This window comes from Epinephelus moara, chromosome 1, assembly GCF_006386435.1.
Source record: "Epinephelus moara isolate mb chromosome 1, YSFRI_EMoa_1.0, whole genome shotgun sequence".
Taxonomy (NCBI): Eukaryota; Metazoa; Chordata; class Actinopteri; order Perciformes; family Serranidae; genus Epinephelus; species Epinephelus moara.
The window spans coordinates 43548833-43569069 of record NC_065506.1 but is presented as its reverse complement, the minus strand read 5'-3'; the positions used below and the strand labels follow the sequence as shown (position 1 = coordinate 43569069).

General features: G+C 39.7%; 1 protein-coding gene and 1 long non-coding RNA gene across 2 annotated transcripts in view; one reads left to right on the top strand and one right to left on the bottom strand.

The window, feature by feature from the left end:
- Nucleotides 1–8072, bottom strand: part of LOC126391574 (uncharacterized) — an 86519-nt gene extending 78447 nt beyond the window's left edge. Inside the window, exon 1 of the long non-coding RNA XR_007570099.1 lies at nt 8001–8072. This is a non-coding gene — a long non-coding RNA (uncharacterized LOC126391574). The remainder of the gene's footprint in view (nt 1–8000) is intronic.
- lrrc4cb (leucine rich repeat containing 4C, genome duplicate b) overlaps nt 1–20237 on the top strand; it is a 62249-nt gene that overhangs the window by 22731 nt on the left and 19281 nt on the right. The gene's annotated exons all lie outside the window — the stretch shown is intronic.

Genomic DNA, 20237 nt, shown 5'->3' with positions numbered 1-20237 from the left:
GTGGATCTACAAAATGTTTGTTTTCCTTTTTATACCCAAATGAGCTTTGTTCTTTCATAGTGTTCTCAGTCATGAAACAGAAAATGTACATGTATTGACCAAGTCACGATGTCTGTTTACTTAAACTTCCAGGTAGAAAACTGCTATGTCTAGTATAATTTAATGGTGCTGAGCAAACAGGGGCGAGTAACAGCTGACATATTAAGAGAAAATGGTTACGTCTTTTCCACAGCCTTTCATGCACTGTTGAATAAAAGGACACTGGTATGTAATTGATAAGATTCATTCAACATATGGCAGCAACATGTTGAATGCTTTCTTTTTTTCACAATGTAATTTAAAAGTGTATACATCTCATTAAACTGAGATGCATGTTTGATGCTTTCATATCTCATTACTAACAACATATTACCCAAGGTTAGGTTGGAGACCTCATTCACCTGATGGGCCACTACAAATATTATGCGCTAAGTATCCCTCTGTGTCTGCTGTTGATGTTACGGAACAGAGCTACGAATGCGGGGATGTCAACAAAAGCACATAGTGAGGTTTAGGCAACAAAAGCACGTGGTTAGGTTGAGAAGAAACCATCATGATTTGGCTCTAAGGGAAGCAAACACTGGATACCAGGGTGAAAGTCCAGGGTTTGTTGGACCAATCCACCACCCCTCCCTCCTGCCCTACACAGACTTTCCTGCTTCTATATTACTTAATTACTGGCAGCGGTTCAACCTGACATTGTCCAGCCACATATCACACCACCACAACAGGTGCCATCCAGCCACATTATAGGCTGACGCCGCCTGTTCCCATATTATACTGCTGCGGCAGATGCTGTACGGCCGACTGGCACCATATCATAACACCGTGAAAGGTTCCATCCGGCCATGTTACCAACTGATCACCACCCAGCGGTGTATCAGGTTTAGGCAACAAAAAGCACCTGGTTAGGTTTAGAAGAAAACAGCATGATTTGGTTCTAACAAAAGCAAACACCAGTGTTGTTGGAGCAATCCACCCACCCCTCCCTCCTGCCCTATACAGACTTTCCTGCTCCTTGTATTATTTCATTACCGGCAGCAACACTGTCCAGCCACATATACCACGGTGACAAATGCCGTCCAGCCGCATTATGAGCTGACGCCACCCATCCCCATATCATACTGCCACGGCAGGAGCTGTTTGGCCAACTGGCGCATTATAACACCTTGAAATGTTCCATCCAGCCATGTTAACTGACACCACCCGGTGGTGTATCATACTGCTGCGAAAGGTGGCTTTTGGTGTCAGGTGGTTTTTGACAATGTCAGAATGTGAACGGGTTGCACAACTTAAATTTACCCAAATCTAGCAGTTACACTGATTGGCAGTTAAATATCGCTGTTGGGTAACAATAGATTTGGTGTCTTAAAGATGTTTGCAAAGCAACACAGTACATAAAAAAAGCACAGCAGAAAGGTCCAATAGATGTGACTACCGATGTTAAATTGTATGTCTTTAGACACTATAGTTACAGCTGAATATGACAACAGGAAGTAACAAGTTTCACATATCTGCAATTTAAATCTATTGCCCGTTGTCTGCCTGGAAGTGATTTTGGTTGTTAGCATGACATCAGTGATTCAGCCTATACTCAGAACATTCCCCTGGGTGCCCTCAGTGTCATCTATAACATCTTTGCAGATTCACTGATACTTGATGGCATCACAAATTTGAGTTTTACCACTCTAGCTTTTGGATTTGGGAGAGACTTGCTCATGGCAAATGATCCTTCTGTACTGTCTCAGACCACAGGAATAATATGTATGAATTTTGAAAACAGGTGCAGGTTCCTTCTAAGATGAATCAAAGGTGAAATTTCAGCACTGAGATTTTTAAAGTTTCACTTCACTCCAAATCTGCGGTAAAATAGTGGTTCACAGAGTTCGGGACTTTTAAGAGTGAGGTCAGGTTTTGATCAATTTTTATTGATTCTGAATCCACAACCTGTAGCTACAACCCGAAAACGAGTTGAGAGCAGCAGAGGACGTGGAATGCTGATTAAACGTGAATTTGACATGTTGATGTATTAAGTGTAGCCTCTTAAAATGTTGATGTGATGTTTAGAAAAGTTTATATATTGGAGATTCTCCAGAAATTAACACGAGGCAAGCAGCTGGATCATTTCTCTGGGGAAGAGTCTCTACTGTGTTATTCTTGTTGAACTACAACAACTCAAATTCCACTTGTGGCCATACAATGATGTCATTTGTCCCCCTCACAAAGGATCTTGAGTTGAGTACTGACATTGCTCGTTGCCTTTGACTATTTTGACACATTTTGATAAAAAAGATGTTGAAGTTAGTCTCTTTGCACGACTCAAGTGTGCTCCAGTCTTTTCTCTCCTGTGGGGATCTGTCTTATATGTGGTTCGATCTCAGCAGGTGTTTTTCAGACTTAAATCTTGCAGCAAAAACTCAGACTGCAATATGTTATCTGATTTTGTATAGCTACTGTAGATTTGAGCACTGACTCTGTTGTTCTCAATGGCAAATTAGTTTGGTTTTTTTTTAATTCTAATTCATACATATACAACATGTACATGGAACTGAAGCTAAATTGATTTTCTTTCACACTTTTGCAGTTATTATGCCAGTCAGAGTACAACAGTATAAGTGGTATAAAAAACCTTCAGCTAAACATACAAACTGTCAGTATAGCTCATCAGGCTCACACTTCCACCAGCTCAGACTACCAACTACAAATAGTATTCTTTATGTGATGTGCAGTAATGTGCCAAAGGCTGCTCACTCTGCTACCTGCTGGCGTGTGCAATACATGTGTAATTCTGATCAAAAGAACTAGAAGTTAAATTAAGTTAATATGAAAGGAAAGGTGCAAAAAATTTCCTTATCGGAAAACACATGATGGCGCCAGCACCTTGATGAGGCCAGATTTCATTCCGTATTCTCAAGTTTCATTTTAAGCCCAGTTCAGTCTAAAGATTTGCAACGAGACTAGTTGAAACAGGAAACTACTTGCAATGCACCATTCTCAAAACCTGCCAGTGCACACCAATGCAACTAGATGAGACGGTGTATCATCTGTATGCAACAACTCTCTGTACTTCCGTTCTGATTTGCAGCTTTTCAGGCTTGTTTTGTGGCTGAATATAATTTGTAGCTTCTTAAAATATGAATGAGGATAGTGATAGTGAGATACTGGCTACAGCTGCATTTGTTGTAGTGATGACATGGTGAAAAACAAACAAAACGAGCATCAGATGGACTGTATTCATAATAAATACACCAGTAAGCAGCATCAATTAATCAGTCAATGAGAATGGATGTGTGGAGGGGGCATCAGCACATACAGCCAGCAGCAGCAGCGACCCACTGTCCAACACTGGCACACCATGAGTACAGAAACAGAGGGCTCCGCGGGGACGAATCATCTGCTGCAGCAAGCAAACACGCTATCTGAGGTCATTTTAACTTGATCAGCAGACTTCACTACAAGCCAGTTGGCTGTTCAAACAGGTGACCAGCCTAACTTCCTAAACCAACCACCGGCGATTTGACCAGCGGAGTTGCATGCAACACCATCAGCCAGCTTGAGTCAAGCTCAGATGGCCAGCTCACATTACTGCAACTTTTCTCTGCAACATTCTAAAATGGTGTCGTCTCGTCGCGAATCATCAGTCTGAACTGGGCTTTATATTCCCAAGTTCAACCCCATATATTCTGACTGTCATTCCATATATTCAAACTGTATCTCTATATAAAGGGTTTCCTCACAGTTTCACGGACAAAATTTCAGGACTTTTCCATGACATTTCAAGGAACCATAATAATTTTTTTTCTTGCCCTACTTCCCCGATATTGTAATTTCAGCTAGCTGGCATAAATGAGAGTCAGAACGCAGGGAGAAAGCAAAGAAACGAACGTGATGGTTAACAAACGTCACACATCAACACATATTAGAGCTAAATTACGTTTAAATCAGAAAACAAATTTGCTGCGATGTTACGTAACGTTGAAGGTTATCCACGGAAGATTACTGTAACAATTTTATTACATACAACAAAATGCTTTCCAAAGCTATCAATGATTTTTACTAATTCCATGACTTTTCAAGTCCTGGAAAATGTCACTGTGAAAGTCCGTGACTTTTCCAGGTTTTCCATGACTGTGGAAGCTTTGTATATATTCAAACTTTCATTCTATACATTGAAACTTTAACCCTGTATCTTCTCTTTCAGTCCATATATTCAAGTTTTATTCCATACATTCAAACTTTAATGTCATATATATTCAAAATATCATTCTATACATTCAAACTTTAACCCTGTATCTTCTCTTTCAGTCCATATATTCAAGTTTTATTCCATACATTCAAACTTTAATGTCATATATATTCGAAATATCATTCTATATATTCAAACTTTCCATTCTATATATTCAAACTTTAATTCTAAACATTGAAACTTTCACGCTGTATCTTCTCTTTCAGTCCATATATATTCAAGTTTTATTCCATACATTCAAATTTTAATTTCATATATATTCAAAATATCATTCTATAAGTTCAAACTTTTATTCCATACATTCAAAATTTCAATCCACATATTCAAGGTTCATTCCATTCATTCAAAATTTCATTCCATATATTCAAACTTTTATTCTATATATTCAAACTGTATTTCTATATACAGGGTTTAGTGTAACAATTTTATTAGATACAACAAATTCCATTATTTTTCCAAACTTTCAATAAGTATAAGTTATTCCACGACTTTCCTTGGCCTGGAAAATGTGATTGTGAAATTCCATTACTTTTCCAGGTTTTCCATGACTGTGGGAACCCTGCATACATTCAAACTTTCATTCCATGTATCTAAGATACATTCCATATAGTCAAACGTTCATTCTATTTATTCTGACATGTGTGTGTCTGTGTTTTCCAGGTCACAGGTGTTTTGACAGGTGTCACATGTTTCCATCAACATCTAATGAGCATTTAACCAATTAGGACCTGATTGTAAATGTCAAGTTGCACAGACGTAATCATAGCAACACATAGGTTGTCCCTACAGTTGCCTTTGCCTTGTGAAACAATGGATAACACTTCACTTAGCATGTCAAACGTACTAATGATAAAGCAGCGGCATATCAATGTGCAGCTGTCTGTGGAGTAACACCGTCTGAACGGTGAGGTAAGATACACTGAATAGGAATTTGCACAACAAAGGCCTGATCTATCAGTGAATGGGGAGGCAGAGAATGTGGCTGTGGACTTCGAGATGTGCAACAGGAGGGATAATTTAATTATTGAAAATCGTGTGGGCTCCTTCCTTTACTTTCCCCCACAGTGTTCAAGGTTAATTGTCATAAGTTCAGGCCAATCTACCACCAAGGCACGAGGGAGGGGACCAGAGGAGAGGCGCCACACCAAAATTCAATTTTATTAAGATGATTGTGCATTCAAGCAATATTTTCCATTACGCATTGATTCTTCAGTGGAGACTACCGTCAGCCAGCTTCAAAGAGTTGCTCCAATTTTCTACATAAGTTACTGCTTGTCCCCTCTTCTCACTGACATCACAGGAGATAGAAAAACCAATGCAAGGCATTTACTGGAAAACTAAATGCAGGTAAAAGGTAATATGAAATGTCTTCTGAACCCTTTCCTAAACTGAGGCTCATTGGCTGTGAGATTAACAAAGGTGTTTGGCTTTGCACTGGAGATAGACGCAGGCCATTCCAGACAGCAGCATGTTAGCATGTCTCAGCCGTTTAGAGGATTGCTTGTGTAATGCCATCTGTATTCAGGGGATGAACACCCAGTTTTACACCAGGGCAGAGAGAGAGGAGCAACAGTGACTTCAGCCAACATCTGTCGCTTTCCCTCCATCTTCCATTCACTCATCCGCCAGTCGCTTTCATCCACTTAAAATCGTGTCACAAGACCGGATATGTTAATTGAAGAAACAATTCACTCCGAATAAAATGAATATGAAGGGTAAAAGCATCTGTGAATATGCAACATGAACTGCTACAAAACGGAACAATGGTTGGCTTTTGATATAAAATGCTCGATAAATAATTTGTTCCTCCTCTTTTGCAGAGTGAGCGCTGTCACATGCAAGAAACACAGTGCACACTATGTACACATGAAATGTTCCATGTAAAAATAAAGGTTTAATTATCAAGTCTAGAGCTGTAATTCTTTATTAAGAGGTGCCAGTAGGAGCTGAAATGATTTGTCAGTCAACAGAAACTGATTCGCAACTAATTTGATAATTAAATAGTAATTATTTTTTTGAAGGAAAAATGCCTTCCATTCCAACATTTCCTTCTTCTAGCTACTCAAATGTGAGGATTTTGTTGCTTTTTCTGTTTCATAATTGTAAAATAAACATTTTAGTTTTGTGGAGTTTGTTGGACAAAACAGAAAAATTGTGATGGCATTTTTTCAAAATTTCAGACACTTTATCAACTAAATAATTATTCATAAATAAATAAATAAATAATCAACTGATAATGGAAATAATCATTCATGACAGTCTTTGGGGAGACAGATTATTTTTTAAATTCTGCATTTTTGCTACTTTTTCCCCTAGAAACATATTTGTGTGCCCTTAAATGCAGAGCCAGCTATGGCTACTAGATGCTAGCTTTAAAATTACTTACAGCCGCACAGGATTCCATTCATTATATGCAATTGGTAAAGGCCTAGTTCCATACATTACATTTAAAAAAATAAAATGGTTTAAATTAGACAAAGCAAGGGCTCAACACGTGTCTGCTACTCAGCAATCTCCATAAATCAGTTTATCAGTGCATTAACTAAACTATTGGTCCATGTCTAGTACATGGTGAAGAAGCCAGCATATTATCCGTATCCTAGCACATCAATCTACAGAATAAATGTTGGCACTGTACGTTTCTACAAACCATGGATATGTTGCATTTGTAAGTTGCATTTGTTGGGTATGTTGAAACTTTGCATTTATATTTTCAATTCAATGTTGTGACAACCCTGTAGTTAACATGTGGTTAGGTTTAGGTGCAGTATGGTTACTGCAAGCATGACCAGAAATGTCTCAAACTATTCTTTAAAAATACTTGATATGGTCACTACAAGCATGACTGGAAATGTCCAAAACAATTTCTACGTGTCTTCAAACCAGGGATATGTTACATTTGTTTAATATGTAAAATATGTTGAAACGTTACGTTTATATTTTCAAATTTTATGATGTGGCAACACTGTGGTTAACATGTGGTTAGGGTTAGGCTCAAAAACCAGTTGGTTAGGGTTAGGACACATCATGTTTTGGCTTACAATTACTAGTTTAGTCGCTACAAACATGACTGGAAATGTCCCAAACTATACTTAAAAAATATCTGATATGGTTGCAACAAACATGGCTAGAAATGTCCTAATCTTTTCTTAAAATATACCTGATATTGTCATAACAAGCATGACTAGAAATGTCCCAAACTATACTTAAAAAAATACCTGATATAGTTGCGACAAAAACGGCTAGAAATGTCCTAAACTACCTGGTATAGTCACTACAAGCATGACTGGAAATGTCCAAAACTATACTTAAAAAATATCTGATATGGTTGCGACAAACACGGCTAGAAATGTACTAATCTTTTCTTAAAAAATACCTGATATTGTCATAACAAGCATGAATAGAAATGTCCCAAACTATACTTAAGAAATGCCTGATATGGTTGCTACAAACACAGCTTGCAATGGCCAAAAGTCTCTTTACAAACAGCTGCTTTTGTTGCTACATACACAGCTGGACATGTCCCAAACTGTCCTTAAAAAATACCCAGTATGGTTGCTACAAACACGTCTGGAAATATCAAAAACTATTCTTAAAAAATACCCGCTTTTGTTGCTACAAACACAGCTAGACATGTCCCAAACTGTTCTTAAAATACCCGATATAGTTGCTACAAACATGGCTGGGCATGTCCCAAACTCTCATTAAAACACACCTTCTTTTGTTGGTCTTGAACAGTGGTCCTCTGCTGTCAGGTGCTTGGCAGGTATCACAGCGTCCACCATCCCCTGGCTGGTAACATACGGCGTAGATCAAGACCAAAAGGCTGGTGAAAGAGAAACAAGTCTGTCAATTTCCATAATTTATTTGGATTTAATCTTTCTTTGTTTGAAGGTTTTAAAGCAGTTGTTGTCCATGCTCACATACTATTAGGAACTTAGTTGGTTGGCTTGAATTTAAGTGGCTATTAAACCACATAATATGCAACTTTTTTCCTTGGTAAAAATATTGAAACATGAATAACATGTAGAGCAACAGAAGAGCAATGAACAGCAATGAACAGCAATGACACTTGGGTTTTTAATCCACAACTCATTGGAAATGCTGTGTCATGGGACTAAAAGGCTCTGATAGTTAGATTTGTAACAAGCTCGCCAGCAGAGATCCTCCTGTTTGATTCTGTCTTGACCTTCTCTATTATCACGTCATCAGACACAAGATGAAGATGCTCTGTCTGACAGTCCGATCTTCGCTCCACAACAATTTGTAAAGAACAGAATTGCCCATTTTAGTGCATGTGCACAACAAGCACACACACACACACACACACACAGGCCTCGGGAAGAAGCCAATAAAACTGTTTCTATGCAGCACTTCAGGTCGAGGAGTTGAGGCGATAAGGTTGGAAACTGTTCAAGAGTTGGGAAAGATGTGACACCTGACATCAATGTCATGGTAAACGGTCCATGATGTAGATCCACATGATGCTGCGATGCACAAACTGCTGTTACCTGTTCCTAAAAAGGAGTTGTTTGTACGCTTTGTCGGATATGGAAGCCTAATGGGCAAAAGAGGCTGTGAAATACACCTTTCTGTTGACACAGCAGTCACTCACTGCTGTTTAGGAGACACTTTGTGTTTCCAAATGTGATGAGATTTTTCTTTTTTTTGTATTATTTTGGCAGCAGCTTTGGTGATAAATGATCATTGCTTTCTTTGTCCAAAAAAAGGGACAAATCTGTTTTGTTCATCATTGTCCCCCTTTATCCTTAAGTGCTTTTCATCTTTGGAAGGCAATACCAATCTTCACTCCACTTTTGGCTGGCAGAGTGTTATTTCCATGTTTAGCAATTTATGTTTCCTTTCCCTTACATTCTGTGTAATCTGACTGTCTGCAGGTGGCTTCCTGTTCTCGGGTTTGTGTAGTCACGTGGCTGTCGCCGCTCATGCTAACCGCCCAGGTATTCCTCTGTTTATTCCAAACAAGCTGCGGCTCCAAGAAAAGCAGAAGCATCATTTTCTATGCTGAACAAGAGTTTTCGTGTGTAAGACCTCGGAGACACCGAGTGCTTGCACAGCAAATGTTAAAGTTTTCATGACCTGGATATACGTTGAATCACTGCTCTGTGGTAGAAACTGTCAATAGAAAACAATAGACGTTGCCAATTAATAGTTACATTAGGTTTTGAGAGGCTGTTACCGATGTAATTGCACACTGCTCTTGTCTTAAAAGATGAATCACTTAAAGATGAACATACATATGTGCAGATGGCTCGCAGGGTTTTAGTGTCTTTATGTGCAGAGTACATCTGTATTCTGGTAGGCCTCTGGATTGATTCTCATACACACCATCAGTCTTGTTTCATAAATGAGGAGCCTGAATAATATCTGACTCACACACACACACACACACTTGTGCACACACACAAAGAAATACACACATGCACACACAAACCCAGAGGAAGATTTTTAACTGTAGTCAACAGATAATTAAAAAAAAGAAGCTGGAGGTTATATCCATTGATCTGAACCACCTGCCAGAGAGACAATTAGTCTATTGGTTGGAATAAACAGGCACATCACACACACACACATACACACACACACACACACACACACAGGATTATTTAGACTCCAACCTTTTACCACTGCTGTCAGAACAAGGCCAAAACAAGAAACTTTGTTGTTCAAATATAGCTCAAACAAGCACCTCTCTTTTCCCCCCACAGACTGAACAGAGGGATGATCAGCACGCCCTATTTCAGTTTGCTATTAATTGACATGACATTATTTTGGTCTCGTAGCGTTTTCAGGATCAAACACGCCTGTTTGATTATTTAAATGGGGCATGACATATATTTGTGCATTGTAAAGTTTGTATGCACACTGTCTGCATTTATAAATCAAATGCAATGAAAATAATTTACTGCTTTGATTATTAAATGTTGGCATTTTTGATCTTACTTAGCATGTATACTGTATAATACATATGTATTAATTTGTTTTTTATAGGTCATGTTGCACATTTGCATATGTCTATTTTGGGTTTATTCTCGTGTCGGAAATATGTCACCGTATGTATTTAGTGCACTTGAAGTGTCCTGACAGCAAGTTGCACCCTTTGAACAGGTAAACACGATTTATAAAACCCCGGCACACGACTACTGAAAAACAGCCTTCTTAAATATTGTACACAGAAAACCAGTCTATCATAGCTCTTTCCATTTTGGAGCAGGCCCTGATTTTAATTACTATACATGGTGAATTAGCTAATGAATAATGAATGGATTCCTCACACTAAGTGCTCTGACTGCTAATGCACTTGCAATTCTCTCACTCTACTACCCCCTCACACACTGCCAATGTTGCTTTCTGATTCTGTCTTTTTTTAGCCCCCCTCTCCAAGTCTGATTCACACACACAATTTCTTCCCACCTCTGCTTTTCTCACTCTCACTCAGATTTGATTAGATTTCCCTCTGTAAGGAATTATTTAGTGATGAGAGTAGAGAATGAGACGGAGTTAGAGAAAGGCTCCGGGATAGAGGGAGACAGATAGTGGTTCTCAGGGGAGCGAGGGGAGAAGGAGATAGGTGCTTCGAGGAAAGAGAGTGAAAAAGCTGGAGGATTTAAGGTGCAGTGGAGCTGCAGACATGCAGGGGAGAGACAGAGAGAGACAATGTACTCTGTGTGCTCAGTGTGCAGAACTTCAAATTCCATGGAGCTGAGATAAAAAAAAAAAAATCTACAAATATACATCTAGAAATATAGAAAAAATATATGTAATGCATGCAGAGAAGTGTGTGTTTTATCCTGGGGGAGAACATGTAAACTCCAGACACATAGGTGGATTTTTTTAATTTTTTTTTATTCCCCTATGGCTGCATCAAGTCGTGCTTCAGCTTCCTCCCACAGTGTAAAGACAAGCAGGATAGGTGAAGTGGAGACTCTGAAGTGCCTGTAGGTGTGAATGTGTCTGTCTGTCTATATGTGTTAGCGCTGTGATGGACTAGTGACCTGTCCAGGGTGGTTGTCACCCAGTGCATGATGGGATAGGCTTCAAGGCCCCAAGGACACTGAACGCAACAAGTGATAAAGGAATGGGTAGATGGGTTATAACTACAACTGATACATAGTATAACCTATATTTTGACACTCTTAAAATGTAATAAATTACATATCACTTATTAGCTTCATTTGAAAATATTGTTACTTTACAATATTACTCTCTGTGTAGAGTAATAAGTTACTTATTACAGTACTTTTGCGTTACTTTCACCAAAATGGCCTCTGACGGAAAAGGCATTTTAAATGGATGAGGGTCGGGTTGTTTCACAGCAGGTAATCAAAGCACAGAAGCTCTAGTTTATTACAGATCATTTTAAATCCAGTGCTGCAGGTCTGACTCAGTAGTGCATTCACATACAGTGGTTACCACTTTCCCCTGCTTACATGAACAAAAACATAACGATAGAGAACAATTAAATTGCAGAGACAAGCAGGGTGAGGAGGGTCAGGCAGAGGATCAAATTCTGATAATTATAGATATGGATAAACATTTGTGGCCTATGATATGAAACACAGTAAACAAACATTGAGTTCAGCACAGCTAACAAAATGGCGTGCGATCAAGTCACTATGACGAGCACAATGCCAGTTCCCGGTGTGCCGCTCAGCTACAGCAGCACCAGAGAAACAGTTACGCTTAGGAAAGGAATGATGTGCTGATGTTGCTCTGCAGTTGTACGGAATGCGAACAAGAAAAAACATTCAACATATATCAACATCACCCACATTTGTTGATCACCGGGAGAAGGATAAAACATACCAGAGGTCAGCCTCTTATCCCCGCTGCTTTCAGGCAGCCTTGGGAAGCAAAAGGATAAGTTGTAGGTATGTGAATGGAAACACACTGGACATGATAACGCACCCGATCACTGCCACCCTTTAATAATGTAGCATAGAAGGAATGACATGACAAGACACAACAACCTTCAGGGGGATGTTTTTCCTGGTGGCGCACTGCAGAAGTGGATCAGTGTGAATAAAAGAACACGTTATATGACTTTGTTACTGCTGAAAAGTAATATATTACTGTAACGCCCTACCCCCCACACTGGCAATGACAGTCGGGTAATTTGGGACACTCTTTTGTAGATTACTAAGAAAACCACCTAAAATTTTGAAGACTACCTCAAGTGTTACTTCTATAAAGAAAATATGTTGCCAAATGAAAAAAACTTTAGAAACGTTGGACCTTCAAACACATCAAATACCCCTGCCTCAGTCCAGTGACATGATCAAGTAATATGGGACAGCTGGTGAGGTAAAATGAGAGTGATGTAAATCAGTATACCATTTTAGTTATTAATTCCTTGAAGTATTAATGTAACCTAACTATTCATTTAAAAGGAGCGTCCAAATTTCCTGCCATGATTTCTCTGTTCTATTGCTGCCTGTTTCCCTGGTGCCATATTTTCTGAAGCAGAAATGCGTGTGTGTAACAATGATGGCTAATTCTGGACTACTGTGGCACTGCATAATCTTTAATATTTTTTAAGTGTCAAAAATACTAAAAATGTCTGTAATACTACAGGGTGGATCACAGAATAGCATAAGTCATGATTTTATGGCACCGAGTAGCCAAAAAAAGCTGGTTTCACTTTAGGAAAACATCCAATGCTAGCTTCATTTTTTACCTGAATGTATTCACTCCAACCCTTTTCCCATAAAAAGCAAAGTGTAATGTGAAAATATTTTTGAGTACAAGTCACACAGTTTCTAAAATGCAACATCCTACAACTGTCAGATTGGGCGACATCTTCTGCCAAGTTGCTTAATTCTTGTTCACACTTTTGTACCGTGTTTAACACCTTAGGGTCGAAACCGGTCTGTGTTTTAATGCCAGCAGCCATGTTTTTTGAATAAAGGCTTTTTAACTAAATTCAGGTGCTTTTGTTCCTGCTCCACACGAGTGCCTGACGTTTGTTCCCCTCCCATGTTCTGACCCTTTTCTTCAAGAGCACCTACAAGTTTCATACAATAAAGACAGTCCTCGAGCGCACGACTACCTCGTTCTTACAAGTTTGATCCTACAACCATTTTTGTTTTTATACTCATTGTTTTAGCTGCAGGACTTACTACCAAGAGGAGAAAATCAACATGCCAAGTGGCCACATGCAAGTTCTCGGACCAGTGATTTTTTTAATCTCAGATCATTTATAATGATTGTTTCATGTAAAGAACATTTGTAGTAATAATGCAATAACATGTTTGGCTGGTATATTTAAAGAGCCCAAGGTGTGAAATCTAATTTGTCCCATTTTACCAGTGGTCCCAAATCACCTGACTGAACCCTGATCGGGGGCATTCGTAGTAACAAACGTAACAAAAGATTTATTGTCTTAGTTAATTTAACTGTACTCTTTAATTATGTTTTCAACCACAGCCAGCAGCTGTTTGCAACAAAATAGCTCCAAAAACCCACTGTACACTAGCAGCCCAGCAACACATGGCAGACAGACAGTTAGCAACTGGCTGGTAAACAGAGTGAAGCATTTAGCAGCTAAAGAGCCAGATATTTTTCTCAGGTGTTGGTGGAAACTAAAAGCAGTGAATATTGGACTTGAATTCTTCAGGTGTCCAGAAACACGACTCCAAATGAATGCTAAGGTGGCTCCATATCTGCTGGATGTATATTTAAGTGCCAACTGAAAAGGTGGAATTACACCGATCAGCCAAAACATTAAACCCACTGACAGGTGAAGTGAATAACTTTGATTATTGCATTAATGCATTGTTCTGCTGGGAAACCATTGGTTCTGGCATTCATGTGGATACCACCTGACATGTTCCACCCACTCAAACACCATTGCAGACCAAGTCCCCCCCCTCATGGCAACAGTACTCCCCAATGGCAGTGGCCCCCCAGCAGAAAAAAGCCACACTACAAAAACTGTTTAGAAATGACCTGTGGAGTGTGACAAAGAGCTCAAGGTGTCGACCTGGCTTCTAAATTTCCCAGGTCCCAATCTGCTCAAGGATTCTTGTGATGTGCCGGTACCCCAGATGTACCCCTGATCCAAGGTGGGGCCTCCTTGGATGGGACTTGGCTCTGACCTGTCGAGGCATGGACACAGGATCTCTGGGAGTGTCCTGCAGTGCGTTGGCGGCAGATCCATTTAGTCCAGTGGGTTGTGAGGTGGGTTAATGGCACGTGCCACAGATGCTCATTCAGATTGGGATCTGGGGAATTAGGAGGCCAGGTTGACACTTTGAGGTCTTTGTCACATTCCTTGGGCCATTCCTGAGCCATGTTTGCAGTGTGGCATGCTGCTTTTTTCTGCTGGAGGGCCACTGCCATTGGGGAGTACTGTTGCCATGAGGGGGGGTACTTGGTCTGCAACGGTGTTTGAGTGGGTGGAACATGTCAGGTGGTATCCACATGAATGCCAGAACCAAAGCTTTCCCAGCAGATAATGCATTGGAACAAAATAATTATTCAATTCACCTGTCAGTGGTTTGAATGTTTTGGCTGATCGGTGTGTCAGTGCTGTTTTCATAGCTTGTTTCAACTGAGTTATGTTTCAAGTATTTATGCAAAAATAATGTAAATGTGTTGATTTTTAGATTAGTTCAGTGAATACTATTATCATTCAACTATTACAGTGAATTATTGGATTTATGATGCTCCTTTAAATGGTGCAGTATCAGGTAGAAATGGCATAATCCATTAATAACATCAACAGGGAATTTACATGATGTGTCACACCTTATCATCATATAAATGGCAATTTAAACACAATAGCTGCCTCGTATTAGCTTTAGCCAGAAATCAAAATGTTTTCTTTTCTAAAATCATAAATAATTGACAGTAAATAATGGACAGCGCAGAGTGCACATTTACAAACAAATAGCTTTGTGTCACGCTTGACTCAAACATCCATATGTGAGGGGGGGGGGCAAGCTACCTCAGAGGAACAGTAATCAGCGCCATATACAGCGGCTGGACAGCTTTGCCTCAGGCTAACCAGGATTAAATATTAACAGTGTCAAACGTGTAAAGATAACCCAGGGTAATGTTAACTTGGGATTACAGCCAAAGGTTAACGTGTTAAAAGACATACGTGCTGTAACATGATGTTTAGACACTGGATGTAAGCTGATTAAAAACTGCAGCGTGATTCACAGAGCTTTGATTGGTGTGTGAATTTCATGTACCATCACCATCATTATCTTCATCATCAGTATTGCAAAGGCATGCAAAATTTTAGTCTTGCACAGTTGTATTTTAGAGACTGTAAGAGACTGTTGCAAGAGTTGAAGTGAAAGCTGCTTCAAGTACACTGTGTTCTACAATAACTGCATTAGATTTTTTTTTTTTACATCTTTGTAGATTAAATTCTTAATTATCTTTTTAAAGGTTGATAGTGAACAATAAAATTCAGACCTTTATTTGGATATCAAAGAATGGAAATGGCTTATTTAATTTAATTATGTTCAGTCACAAAAATCACTTGGTTATGGTTTCAAAAATATCATATTTTAGCTTCAAATACCCTGTTTTGGTCGCACAATTTCAGCCGTATGGCCACCAATGTCTCGCCAGAAAACAACCAGTTATAGTGGCACAACTGCCGCTGGAAATGAAGCAGACATGTGGCTAAAAAACAACCAGTGTTGGTGTCACAATCGCCACTGGCAAAGCCCAGATGTGTCCTTACACGAAAACGCTTTTGATGGCACAATCACTGCTGGAAGTGTCACAACCAGTTTTGTTGTTTGTTGGTGTTGAACAGCGGTCTGCTGCTTGGCAGGTGTCTCTCAAGTTTCACACCATCCACCATCACCTGCAACTCCCGATGACAAAGCCAACTTATATACATGTAATCAGGACTACATCACCTGAGACATATTGGTATGATACGTATGAAACGTACACGTGTAACTTATCCAAGATTTACAGAACTGCATGATGACTGGGCAGGAACGTCATACTGTACACTGAACAAAGATCACTCTAGTTTGTGACTCATTACAGTATACAACACATTAATCAAGCTGTCATGCATGATAATGTGCTTGTGAAACGTCAAAAAGAAAACAAAACCATCACACAAAATCAGAAACAACAAACACCAAGGACAAACAAGGACAGACCGATGGGGAAACATTTTTGGGGGAAAGAAATTTTGGCACAACACCAGCCCTTAACAGCTTATTAGCATGCCAGCTGAGAGTTCTCACCATGAACAAATAATGAAGGAAAAGCAAGATGGACTACCTACTGCATGCTGTCAACACTGGCTACACACAATCAATCAGCCATCAGCAGTGAGAAAACCAACACGGTCCCTTGTCTATAACCACAGCTAGTGTGTTCAGCAGCTGGTTTGGTAGATAATAAAACATAATAACGCGGGGGTAATGATCATCATCGTCATCAGTGTACAATGCAAAGTTAAAAAGGCACATAATGTTTGTGTTGCAACAATACAGCAAATCCCGGGCCTTCCAAATGACCTTGCACAGGCAGAACAATAATACGGCTCATGGCGATGATTTGTGATCCTCTCGGTAGATCTGAGCCTTGATGAGAGACTGTTTGTACAGTGCACATCCATCTTTTACAAAATTGTTGACTGCCACTCGAATAATTGCATTCTCCCTGCTTTGATTTCTGACTGACTTTAAGACGGTCTCCCACCGAGCGTCACGCATTCGCTGCTGAATTATCAAAGCAGATTAACAGAGAGAAAAGAATAGAGGAGGGAGAAGAGGAGAGAGAGAGGAGAGGGAAAAAAAATCCGAATCACACCACTGAGAAAATGTCTGCTCTACCGCTTTCATTTATTGAGTCCAAATATATTTGATGGTGGTTATTTTTAAACAGACCTTAATCCTCTGCTCACCCTTCACCGTGAGGTAGATAATTATAGTAATCTGGTCGAAGGGAATTGAATTTCCAAGCAGTGAATTGTTGCAGTGGGACGGACTAGTTGCTTTATGAAAGAAATTTATAGTGTCTTACAATTTTGACAGTTAGATGACAACACAAATGCAACATGGAGACCTGCCCAGGATCCACTGTAGCAATTCTGAGATACTAATTAGCACTAGTGGCACCAGATCCCCACATGGCACATGGCAGGGATACATTTTAAGAAGAATAGTTGAGAAGTACCCATTGTTCTTTTTGTTCTATATAGAGGACGAGGTGAATAGATTGCCTTCGAAGTAGGACAACCTAATGGCGCTCTCCTAATATTCACTTCAAATAAAAATCTATCTTCTCCTTCTAGAAGCTCTGTGTCTTATGTTGGGAATTTCTTTTGAAGATATTCTAAGCAGGAGAGATTTAACATCCTCCTTATTGTAGCCACACAGGAAAGAGCTTGTAATGTACACGCCATCTTTGTCCTGCCCTTGAGCAAGTCAGTGATTCCCCACTGACTCGCTGCCAGCTCCAGGGGCGCTCCATGTGAAGATGACCCGACACTCTGACCTCCCTGGAGGGAGCGAAGTGAAAAGAGAGTTGCACTGCAGGGATCAATAGAAGTATCACACTGTTATCACTTTATTCAAGCAATTTGGGACAGAAAGCTTTAGCTTGCATTTAATCCTTGACCAAGATAGGAAGGCTGCTGCTGTACTGTACTGTAGGTATGTGCGTTTCTTACACTGCAGTGCATGTGTGTGTTTGTAGCTATTGCAGGATGAAGTGTGATCATAAGGAGAATGTATGCGAGTGTGTAATTATCAGAGCCATTTTTGTCATATCTCACTGTAATAAAGAACAATATATTTGTGCCTTTGGAGGTGCACAATATGAAAGAGTCTACCTCCTTAGGCTCAATGACAAAGCATAATGGCATATTAATTTTTCTCACAGCATTTTAGTTTTTACAGCGCAATATTTAATGTGTTTTGTTGATGTTTGCATAAAGGTAATTATGCGTAAACAGCCTGCTTATAGTCTCACAGGTGCACGCTGTACTGCATGCTCTTTATGGAAGCTAGATGAATGGATTCTGTGTGCTTTTTAAACAATATAGGCCAATTCATATGGTGAAAGCCCATTAACTATACAGAAGCTTAGTTTTCTCACAGCTTTTATCTTGGGCATTTTATTAAGACACCAAACACAATTATGAGCACAGGATCCTGGCCTCAGAGTAGATACAGATCTGACCCAACTAGAAGCATCAGCCCCTGTCATCCATCACTTTTGGATCAGGACAGAAACATCCCTTCTTAAATATTTGAAAGAAGTCCTGGTCAACATAACATATTAATGCTTACAGTCAGGAGAACCGTGTCAGCTAAGGCAAGTCAGGAGGAGCATCTTACTTCTGTTTTTTGTGATTTTGACAAGTTACTCTCCAAAATAGAGCTATCATAAGTCAACACTGCTTGCTGTGACATTAGGATGAGTCAAGTAAAAAACCCAGACAAGCCAACAGGCGAAGCAAAGCAAGATGCTTCAACCAGCTGCATTAAAGTTTAAAAAATCCCATCACCAGAAAAAATGTCAGCATTTTACATTTCTGCTAACCAAAGATACTTTACACTTGTATGTTATTTAAGGGATAGTGCACCCAAAAATGAAAATTCAGCCATTATCCACTCACCCATATGCCGAGGGAGGCTCAGGTGAAGTTTTAGAGTCCTCACATCCCTTGCTGAGATCCCAGAGGAGAGGGGGTAGCAACACAACTCCACTAATGGAGGCTTCCCCAGATTCAAACGTCCAAAAACACATAATTGAAACTACAAAATATCTCCATACTGCTTGTCCGTAGTGATCCAAGTGTCCTGAAGCCCCGACATAAAAATGCGAACGTTGGAAAAACGTAATTTAAACTGTTTTTAGCCAGGCTACAATGAGGCTAAAAACAGAGTTCAAATGGCGTTTTTCCAAACAACTTTTTATGTCGGGGCTTCAGGACACTTGGATCACTACGGACGAGCAGTATGGAGATATTTTGTGGTTTCAATGATGTGTTTTTGGACGTTTGAATCTGGGGAAGCCTCCATTGTGTTGCTACCCCCTCTCCCCTTGGATCTCCGGAAGTGTTGTCAGGACTCTAAAACTTTACCTGAGCCTCCTTCGGCATAGATGAGTAGAAAATGGCTGAATTTCCATTTTTGGGTGCACTATCCCTTTAAGCAGCAGATACATTTAAACTTTATGTTTTAAAAATGCTGTTGTCAACAAGTGGTTAGGTTTAGGCAGAAAAACAACTTGATTACAGTTAGGAAGAGATGATATTTTAGCTTAAAATACCTGGTTTAGGTGGCACAATCATGGCTGGGAACACAGTGATGTCTCAGTAAAAAACAACCACTTTGTGTTGGTCTATCGTGGATGCAAATGCAGTGATGTCTCTGTAAAACACAAACCACCATTTGTGGCAATATCGTAGCTAGAAATGCAGTGATGTCTCAGTAAAAAACAACTGCTTTTCATGGCACTATCAGGGCTGGAAGCAAAGTGGTCTGAGTAAAAACCAACCACTCTTTGTGGCAGTATTGAGGCTGGAAATGCAGCAATGTCTAAGTAAAAACTGCTTCTCATAGCAATACGGTGGCTGGAAATGCAGTGATGTCTGTGTAAAAAACAGCCAATTTCCATGGCACTATCCAGGCTGGAAACACAGCGATGTTCAAGTTAAAACCAACCACTTCTGGTGACAGTATTATGGCTGGAAACACAGTGATGTCTCAGTAAAAAAATAACTGCTTTTCATGGCACTAGCAGAGCTGGAAAACACAGTGGTCTGAGAAGAAACCAACTGCTTTTTGTGGCAGAATTGAGGCAGCATTGTCCAACTACAAACTGCTTTTCATAGCAGTACAGTGGCTGGAAACAGAGCAATGTCTCTGCAAAAAAACAACTGATTTTCATGGCACTATCTGGGCTGGAAACACAGCAACGTTCAAGCAATTAGCAA